Source organism: Galeopterus variegatus, unplaced genomic scaffold, assembly GCF_000696425.1.
Source record: "Galeopterus variegatus unplaced genomic scaffold, G_variegatus-3.0.2 Scaffold812, whole genome shotgun sequence".
In the NCBI taxonomy this organism is placed as follows: Eukaryota; Metazoa; Chordata; class Mammalia; order Dermoptera; family Cynocephalidae; genus Galeopterus; species Galeopterus variegatus.
The window spans coordinates 192501-203138 of NW_007726923.1; the positions used below are offsets into that span (position 1 = coordinate 192501).

General features: G+C 42.7%; 1 protein-coding gene across 1 annotated transcript in view; it reads right to left on the reverse strand.

Moving 5' to 3' along the window:
• The window catches only part of SLFN5 (schlafen family member 5), a 31860-nt gene extending 27444 nt beyond the window's left edge, over window positions 1-4416 (reverse strand). The window contains exon 1 of the mRNA XM_008572623.1: window positions 4368-4416. The gene's annotated coding sequence lies outside the window, so the exon portion shown is untranslated. The remainder of the gene's footprint in view (window positions 1-4367) is intronic.
• Window positions 4417-10638: the final 6222 nt, after the last annotated feature.

Below are 10638 nucleotides of genomic sequence, written 5' to 3' on the forward strand. Positions count from 1 at the left end.
AGAAATGAAAAAGGGGACATTACAACTGGTACCACAGAAATACAAGAATAATTAGAGACTATTATAAGAAACATATGCCAACAAACTTGAAAACCTGGAGGAAATGGATAAATTTATGGACACATACAAACTACCAATAATGAACCAAGAAGAAATAGAAAATCTGAACAGACCGACAACAAGCAACAAGACTGAAGCAGTAATCAGCAGTCTCCCAACAAAGAAAAGCCCAGGACCAGATGGCTTTACTGCTGAATTCTACCAACCTCTAAACCAATTCTCTTCAAACTGTTCCAAAATATTGAAACAGAGGCCATCATCACCAACTCATTGTATGAGGCCACATCACCCTGATACCAAAACCAGACAAAGATACAACAAAAAAAGAAAACTACAGGCCAATATCTTTGATGAACATAGATGCAAAAATCCTCAACAAAATATTAGCAAACAAAATACAACAATGCATTAAAAAAAGTTATACACCATGATGAAGTGGAACTCATTCCAGGGATGCAAGGATGGTTCAACATTTGCAAGTCAATAAATGTGATACACCACATCAACAAAATCAAGGACAAAAACCATATGACTATCTGAGTAGACACAGGAGAAAGCTTTTGACAAAATTCAACATCCCTTCATGATAAAGACTCTCAGAAAATTAGGTGTAGAAGGAAAGTATCTCAACACAATAAAAGCCACATATGACAAATCTACTGCCAATATCATCCTGAATAGGGAAAAGCTGAAAGCTCTTAAGAACAGGAACAAGACAAGGATGTCCACTCTCACCACTCCTATTAAACATAGTACTGGAAGTACTAACCACAGTAATCAGACAAGAGAAAGAAATAAAGGGTATCCAGACTGGAAAAGATGAAGTCAAACTGTCTCTGTTTGCAGATGACTTGATCCTATGTATAGAAAAACTAAAAGACTCTACAAAAAAATAACAAAAATCTCATATAGCTGATAAATGATTTCAGTAAAGTTGCAGGATACCAAATCAATAAACAAAAATCAGTAGCATTTTTATACTTTAACAATGAACCAGCAGAAAAAGAAATCAAGAAAGCAAGCCCATTAAAAGTCACCAAAAAAAAAAAAAAAAACAAAACCTAGGAATAAATTTAGCCAAGGAGGCGAAAGATCTCTAAAATGAGAACTACAAATCACTGCTGAAAGAAATTAAAGAGGACACATAAAGATGGAAAGATATTCCATGTTCATGGATTGGAAGAATTAACATTGTGAAAATGTCTATACTACCCAAAGCAATCTGCAGATTCAATGCAATCCCCATCAAAATACTAATGACATTCTTCATGGAAATAGAAAAAACAATCCTAACATTCATATGGAACAACAAAAGACCCTGAATTGCCAAAGAAATCCTGAGCAAAAAAATAAATAAAGCCAGAAGCATTACACCGTCTGACTTCAAATTATACCACAGGCCTATAGAAACCAAAACAGCATGGTACTGGCATAAAAACACATTCAGACCAGTGGAACAGAATAGAGAACCCGGGTTTTCTGGGAACCCACATTCTTACAGCCAACTGATCTTTGCCAAAGGCACCAAGAACATACATTGGGGAAAAGAGTGCCTCTTCAATAAATGGTGCTGGGAAAACTAGACATCCATATGTAGAATGAAACTACACCCATACCTCTCGCCATATACTAAAATCAACTCAAAGTGAATTAAAGACTTAAACATAAGACTTGAAAGTATAAAACTCCTAAAAGAAAAAAATAGGGGAAACACTTCAAGAAGTAGGACTAGGCAAAGACTTTAGAAATAAGACCTCAAAAGCTCAGGCAACAAAAGAAAAATATAAACAAATGGGATTATCTCAAACTAAAAAGCTTCTACACAGCAAATGAAACAATTAACACAGTGAAAAGACAACCTACAGAATGGGAGAAAATATTTGCCAACTACACGTCTGACAAAGGATTAATATCCAGAATATACAAGGAACTCAAATAACTTAACAGTAAAAAAGGTAGCTTGATTTAAAAATGGGCAAAGGAGGTAAAGAGGCATTTCTCAGAGGAAGGTAAACAAATGGCCAACAGACACGTGAAAAAATACTCAATATTTAGTGATGTTGCATAGTGACAGAAGGGAAACGTAAATCAAAACCACGTTGAGATGTCACCTCACCCTAGTTAGACTGGCTGTTATCAAAAAGACAGAGAATAACAAATGCTGGCGAGGATGTGGAGAAAAGAGAACTCTCCTACACTGTTGGTGGGACTGTAAACTAGTGCAGCCATTATGGGAAACAGTATGCAGGTCCCTCAAACAACTGCAGATAGAACTGCCATATATCCAGTAACCCTACTGCTTTGGGTATATACCCAGAAGAACGGAAATCATCACGTCAAAGGGATACCTGCACTCCTGCGTTTATCACAGCTCTATTTACAATAGCCAAGAGTCAGAACCAGCTTAAATGTCCATTGACGGATGACTGGGTAAGGAAAATATGCTTATATACACCATGGAATACTACATAGCCATAAAAAAGAATGACATTCTGCCATCTGCAGCAACACAGATGAACTTAGAAAAAAGTTATGTTGAGTGAAATAAGCCAGACATAGGAAGAGAAATACTGCATGTCCTCACTCATAAGTGGGAACTGAAAAAAATAAACAACAACAACAAAAAAAGAAAGATAAAACAATCGCAATAATTCATTGAACTTTCTAAAGGAGAGAACAAAGCTGAGGCCACCAGAGGGGAGAAAGGTGGGGGGTGGGGATGGGGAGGGGTAGCAAGAAATTGGTAATGGGCCACAAAATATTAAACATTGTGTAATGTTGAATATATTAATTACCCTGATTTGAACAGCACATATTGCACATAGGTATTAATATTCAACACTGTAACCCACAGAAATGTACAATCAATTGTTTCAATTAAAAAATTCCTCATAAAGTTATTAAAAACTTCATGCATGAATAATTTTGAAAAAATAAGTTAAAATATTTTGTTATAACTAACTCAAAAAGCAGTAGGATATTTATGTGCCTGCTCTTACTGAGTTTTTTCCATAGAAACAAAATCTATGACAGGATTAGTGTCCCAAATTCTGCATACTCCAGATGGAGACCTTTACACGCCCCCTCATTCACTTGATAATAACTCCCCTGCCCTCATCTTGCCTATAGTGAATTTATACCTCTCAAGCCTGCCAAGTCCCCTCTCAGCAGAAGCTTAGTGCGTGGTATGGAAAACAACAGGCTCACCTAACTGCCCCCGAAAATTACTCCAGCAAAATAAGAAATGTTCTCTCTTCCCTTACAGGTGCATAAAAGAAGGAAGTATTCAGCTTCATAAAATCGCCCTTGTAGATTTTTTTCTAACAAAGTCATCTTCTAAGACACCTGTCTTCAGAGACTGTTCTGGCCTGTGAACGTGTCAATTAGCCTTAAGAGATACTGTAATTATTAGTGGTTGTTTACTTAATGTCCTGCTGCCATGACAATAATACTGAAGTCGATTTCTGCTTTCTGATAGGTATAAACACCTGTGAATTTTCATAGGCCAGAAGAGGATCGTGACATTTCCCTCTTCTTCCACTTGCACAGAGGTAATAAAATCTGTGACTGTTAATTTCCTATTTACACAAACGAGTTTAAAATTCTTGTGATATCTAAATGAATGCTTCTGACACAGGATGCTGTCACACTCAGCGCTCATCCGTTCGCCAGCCACAGAAACTCTCAGCTCCGCCCCTGACAGGCAGATTGGGAATCAGTTTCTTTTCCCCCCACCACGACAGGCACAACCTCGCCTCCTTCTGATAAGACAACGCCAGAAACTTTAGTCACCGTCCCCATCTTCTCCTAGAGGCTTGGTTTTGAACCACCGCACCTAACCCCACCCCATCGGTAGGAAATCGCGAAGGAGCTATTGCAAAGTCCCACCGTCAAGCCTCCCCTCCCTCCTGCACCAGTCCTAAAGGATTCCCTTCTGGCTCCTAGGACATTCTGTACAAAGGGAAACAATCACGCACCGCAGCCTCGGCCTCTGCAGACAGAACCCACAGGGGCTCTACGTAGCCAGTTTTGGGGGGATGCAGAGCTCTGAGCGCTACCTTGGGAGCTTACCCACCCTGTCCGATGCTGTTACTGTTTGAAGGCTTGCTGTTCCACACCAGGGACTTACAAGCAAACACACACAGACTCTTGTAACAGACCGGACACTGACGCTACTTGTCCCCAGGCCACAATCTCACTTGGCTTCCTCTGCAGGAGACTCAGCCCAGGGACTTACAAGCAAACACACACAGACTCTTGTAACAGACCGGACACTGACGCTACTTGCCCCCAGGCCACAATCTCACTTGGCTTCCTCTGCAGGAGACTCAGTACCGGATTTAGTCGTTTCCTCTAAAGCCCTTCGTGCTCCTGAAGCGTGGGGGAATTTTTACTAGGCTTGGTTTGGTAAGATTTAGGCTCTGCTGCCTTCCCTCTTCCCCAGCTCGTCCCGCGTTCCAAGCCACCCAGCTCCCGGGTCTTCCACAGCCCGCTGTCGTTGGAAGTTGCTACTGAGAGTCAACAAACCAAATCCCTGGAGCAGGAAAGAAGCTGTCGCCGCAGCGTCCAGACCCGAGGAGCTGCCGTCCCCTCGCCCCGCCTTCGCCACAGCCCAGTCGCAGGAACGGGCGCGGAGCTGGGGAGGCTTTGGAAGACCTGTGCAAACAAGCTGGGGGGGGGGGGGGGACTCATTACCGGCTAGTATTTCTCCTCGGCAGCATGTCTCCCTCCCCGGGTAAGCGATGGAGCCTCCCAAGTCCAAATCCTGCCGCGTCCGCCCCTTATATCATCTGAGCACGGTGAGACCTCATGGGGCGGGGCCTCGCGCAGGAGACAGACAGGGACAGCCCAACAGTACCGTTTACATGGACGGGAAACCCACTCCAAAGATAACAGCTTTGTTTAACTTTGGGTGGATATGGGGTAGATATGGGCAGTGGGGCTTCTTTGTTGCTTTCTGATTCATTTGGGGGGAAGTGGGGTTTGCAGTTCCAACGCGCAGCCCCGGGAGGGAGACCTGGGAGCAAGCCCACGTCCTCCAGACTTCCCCGGCCCGGCTCTGGCCCTTCCCGAGACGCCCCAGGCTCAGGCGCGCTCCGCGGGCCTCTCCCCACAACGCCTCCAGCCCCGCCACGCCTGCTCGAATTGCCCCATCAGCGGCTGCGGCTGCGGCTGTCCGCCGGGGTTGTGGGGTGGGGAACCGGGGGGTGCGGGCACTAGGCGGAGCAGGAGGCAGAAACTCAGCCCCGCTTTTTCCCCTCCCCGCTCCCATCCCCCCAATAATTTGAGAATTTTGATTCCAGCTGCTTTCTCTTGCGGGTGCTTTAATCTGTAAAGAGGTGATGCCTGCTGCTAGGGGCTGCCACCAAGAGCAGCCGCGACGCAGGTGGGCAAACGGGATGAGGAGCGAACTGCCGGGGACGGACGTAGCACTCGGGTCTCCTGCAGCGTTCAGTCCAGTTCTGACTCAAATGCTCCTCTTCTGCTCGTACTTGGCCCTCTTAAAATTCGGGTAAGTGAATGTTTCTCCATCTACTGTCTTCCGTCTCCCGCGCCCAGAGCCAGAGGCCCTCTGGAGCCCTCCCAGCAAGACCCTCCGTCTCTCACCTTCTGCCCAAGAGCTCGAGGTCTCAGTGGACCCAGCGCAGGAAACGGACCCCCCGAAGCAGCCTGGGCCGGGCCGAGACGGGGCCGCAGCTGTGCCACTCACTTCTCAGGAACCCGCAAGGGATCGGCGCGAACGGACCCGGGGGGATGAGGAGAATCCGAAGCTTTGAGCCGAGCGACTGCAAAAAGGGTCGCTGTAGGACCGCACAGGTCCTCCACAGGCTACCTCGATGCCCAACCACATTCAAATCCCTGCCCAGGACGGAGGAGGCGCCCGAGGCTCTGCCCTTTCCTGGAACTAGGCAGGATCACTCCGCGAAGGGGGCCTACAGGGCTGGGCGGCGAGGGGCGCAGGGTGCTGGCCGCTTAAGCAGAAAATCAAAGTAGAGGTAAACGTCTGGAAGACCTGTGGGCATTTCTGGGGGCGAGGGTTAAGGGATGACTGTAGAATTTCTGAGTGTATTGTCAAATAGCTAAGGTATACAAAAGGAACAAAATACTAATAAATTGAATGCTCCTGTTTTCACCACCCAGCTTCAACCACAAAACGTTAGCGATGCTTGTGTACCCCCAACTGGTCTCATTTGCTCATCCCACCAGTCCTCTACTCACCAGATAGCAAGTACAATTTTCTGAATTTGGAGTTACTATTCCCATGCAATTCTTTATACTTTTACTGTATGTGTTATGTCCCTCATCAACACATGACATTGTTTCACACATTATATACGTTTAAAACATTTGTAAAAAGTGGTACCGCGTTGTATGCATTCTGCAGAACTTGCTTCTACGCCTTAACATTTTGCTTTAAAGATTTATCCGGGTATCCAGATCATTCATTTTCACTGCTATGCGAACTGGATCCTTTCTGCTCACCTTTTCATCCATCTCCCTTGGTCCCCAAATTATGCAGGTCTGCCCAACATTTCCTGCAGAAGAGCTCAGCTCACAAGGTTTCCAGGACATAATTGCTCCAGCATTACTCTCCCATGCCCTTTCCTTTTCTCAAGATATGAGGAGGGTCATGAGAAAGAAAGAGCCTTGGTAAAATGTTGCTCTTCAAGTTGTTTGCATGTTTGTTTGCTTGGAGCGGGAAGGGAGTGAGGGCAGACACCATTTATTCTGAGTATTAACTCAAGTTTAAAAGTAAAACCCTTAGAGGCTGGCTGGTTAGCTCAGTTGGTTACAGTGTATTGTTGTAACACTAAGATCAAGGATTCAGATCCCCATACCGGCCAGCCACCAAAACATTAAAAAAAAAAAAAAAAAATTACGGCCGGCCCGGTGGAGCACTGGAGAGTGTGCTGGGGCGGTGCTCTGGCTGAGGGTTCGGATCCCATGTGGAGACCGGTTCCAGCTCACTGGCTGAGCGCGGGCGCAACACGGAGGGTTGCGATCCCGTTGCCGTCCCCTGTACGGGCGCGACACCGAGGGTTGAGATCCCGTTACCGGTCAGTAAAAAAAAAAGGGAAAAAAAAAATTAAAGTAAACCCTTAGGTTTGCCCTGTCCAAGAGTAGGATGTGTCAGAGCCATGATTACGCACTCCCTTGGCTAATGCAATATTTACTCCCCACCCTCCCACAAGCAAAACAGGAAGCAAGCTAATGAGAAGAGAGGTGGTGGGTTAAAAGACATATGGCCTTTTTAGGGACAGGCAGTCTCTCAAAGAAAGAGAATGACTATATTAGTGTAAAGAGAGTCACTGACTACACTAGCCGTGCATCAGTGACCTCCGCCAGCACAATTTTCTTCTGTCTGCACTGTGAGGTTGGAGACTGCATGCCATGGTCTGCAGATCCCTGACTGCAGAAAACCCACTTCAGCATTCTCCCTGAGAGTCACAGGGACATTGATGCTGGGGCTCAATGCTCACTGGCATTGTGGCTGGCCAGACTTTTTGCAAAAGCTTTTACTAGGGGACTACGAGTTACAGCAGCCTTAGTATATGTGCTTAGCCTTAGCAGTCTTAGCACAGAGCCTTATGAGAGTGTCCACAGACTTTCTTTTAAATCCAAATGGATTTTTTTATAATATTCACTTTTCAGGCAAAAACATATTCTATTTTTTTTTTTTTTACTTTTCTCAATAATAACAAGTTCAAGATATAAATTTTGCATATACAGACTTTCTTTTAAATCCAAATGGATTTTTTTATAATATTCACTTTTCAGGCAAAAACATGTTCTATTTTTTTTTTTTTTACTTTTCTCAATAATAACAAGTTCAAGATATAAATTTTGCATAAACATGTTTATGACGTTTCTTAAGAACAATGTTCGCCATTTGACCAAGTGGAGTGAAACCTTGTCAAAGCAAGTTAGTTTGCAGGAGCAGTGACATCCTTTACCAATGTTTATATGAGTTGCACATATCAGAGAGGGTAGTAAGGAGAATCTTGGTTCTCTGTCCCTCCCAGCACCCACACTGATATCCAAGATGTTTTTTCCTGTCCGAGTGGGTGATTATGCTTTTCCTGAAAGAGCTGTTTCCTGAAGGGTTGATTTGCTTTTGCAGGTACAGGAAAATGAAAGTGTGACTCAGAGTTTTCTCTCTGTACCCTGCCTCAGATCTTTAGCTCACTGAGAATGAGTGTATTAGACAGAACAATGGCTTCCCCAAAATGTCCACATCCTAATTCCCAGAACCAGTGAATATGTTATACAGCTTGGCAGGGGAATTAGGTTGTAGATGGAATTAAGGTTGTTAATTAGCTGACCTTAAAACAAAGAGATTGTCCTGGTGGGCCCACGGTAATCACAAGGATCCTTTCAATGTGGAAGAGGAAGGAAGAATAGTCAGCGTCAGAGTGATGGGATGTGAGAGAGACCTAACTGGTAGTTGCTGGCTTTGAAAACGGAAGGGGCTCACCAGCCAAGGAATGAGGGCGGCTCGAGCCTCCAGAAAGAAACTCAGTCTTGCCAACAGCTTGGTGTTAGCCCAGTGAGACCCATTTTGGATATCTGATCTCCAAAAGTATAAGATAATAAATTTCCTTTGTTGTGAGCCACTAAATTTATGGTAATTTGTTGTAGTAGCTATAGAACCAATATAGTGATTCAGACTACTGTACAACAGTCATCAACCCATTCAGCAAAAAATCACAAAGATTCCACAATCTCTTGTGAGTGAAAGAGGACACCTGAAAACAGTTCTCAAAGTCTGGTCTCAGAACCCAACACCCTTTTGGGGGGCTGCTAGGTCAAAACTAATTTCATTTTAATATCAAGACATTATTTACGATTTTCACTCTCATTTTCTCGCAAGTGTGCAGTGGAGTTTTCCAGAGGCGACATGTTACATGATATTGAAGCAGATCGAATGAAGAAGCAGATAAGAGACTCTGTCTTCTCTTAAGCCAAATATCAGAAATTTGCAAAATTATAAACAATGTCTCTCTTCTCACTAAAATTTTTGCTTTGGACAATATTATAATTTGTCATTAAAATATGTTATTAATGTTATCATAATGTCATTTTGGTAGTTTTTAAATAGGATATTATTTTAAATGAGTTAATAAATGAATACTTTAAATATATCCATTTTTATCTCTAAGGTAGTAAATACTGATAGATATAGTTCATATACAGAAGCTCTCTGGGGTCACAATAATGTTTAAGAGTGTGTTCCTAAGACCAGAAAGCTTGAGAATCATTGCCTAAAACTTTAGTCAGAAAGCTAAGTGAAGAAACTTTTTAGTCCCATCCGATTTGCTACATTTTTGATTTACAAATATCAATTTTTCAAGAAAATTTTTATTTAAATTATAACTCAACTTAGTTAAAACCTTTATTTATTTTTATAAACTGTAATATATTTGTGTAATCCAACCAAGAATTTAGAGAGCTTCGTACATGCATGCACTCTCACCAAAAAACTTCAGACTTACCTAGGTAAGATGACATCTTTGCTTTTCTACTTTACACCCTAGTAAAATCAGTGACAAGGCATATAACTATTAAACCTCAATTTAAACATTTTTAATATATCAAAAAACTTTACATAATAATCTATTGAATTTGAATTACTGTATTTATGCGGTAATATTTTAAATAATCTGAATTGCTTTTTCTCCCCCTTTTTATTTCCTTAAAAAATATTTACTGGAGAGAGCTGAAGAGATGTCTAGTGGGAAAGGACCAGGGAGTGAACTGGTGTGGTTGGAATATTGGATACCTAAAGGTGGATTATTCAAACAAGGGATTGAGGATAATGGGAGCCCAGTTTCTCATTGTCAGAGAAAGAAGTTACATACAAGGAAGAAAAGGTTTGTGAAAAAATAAAATTAAATTAAAAGATAAAAATAAAAAATGTAAACATTATTTCTCACCATAAGCTTCATTCTATTTAAGACAGTTCTGTAAGCAATGATATCAGCCATTTAATCCATCCCTAAAGAACTGAGGGTCCTGGGAATTTAACCATGTAATGCACACTTTTTTACTTATTCACTGAAGAAAAATAGGTGCCCTTTAAAGATTTTTTAAGATTAGGAAACAAAAATAAGTCAGAAGAAGCCAAATCAGGACCATAAAGATTTCCCATCAAAAGTCTGGCAAAATGGCCCTTGTTTGATGAGAGGAGTGATCAGGAGCATTGTCGTGGTGGAGAAGGACTCTCTGGTGGAGAAAATAAGTCAGAAGAAGCCAAATCAGGACCATAAAGATTTCCCATCAAAAGTCTGGCAAAATTGCCCTTGTTTGATGAGAGGAGTGATCAGGAGCATTGTCGTGGTGGAGAAGGACTCTCTGGTGGAGCTTTCCTGGGCATTTTTCGGCTAAAGCTTTGGCTGACTTTCTCCAAACACTCTCATAATAAGCAGATGTTATTGTTCTTTGCCCTTCCTGAAAGTCAACAAGCAAAAAGCCTTGAGCATCCCCAAAACTGTTGCCATGACCTTTGCTCTTGACTGGTCTGCTTTTGCTCTGACTGGACCACTTCCAACTCTTGGTAGCAATTGCTTTGATTGTACT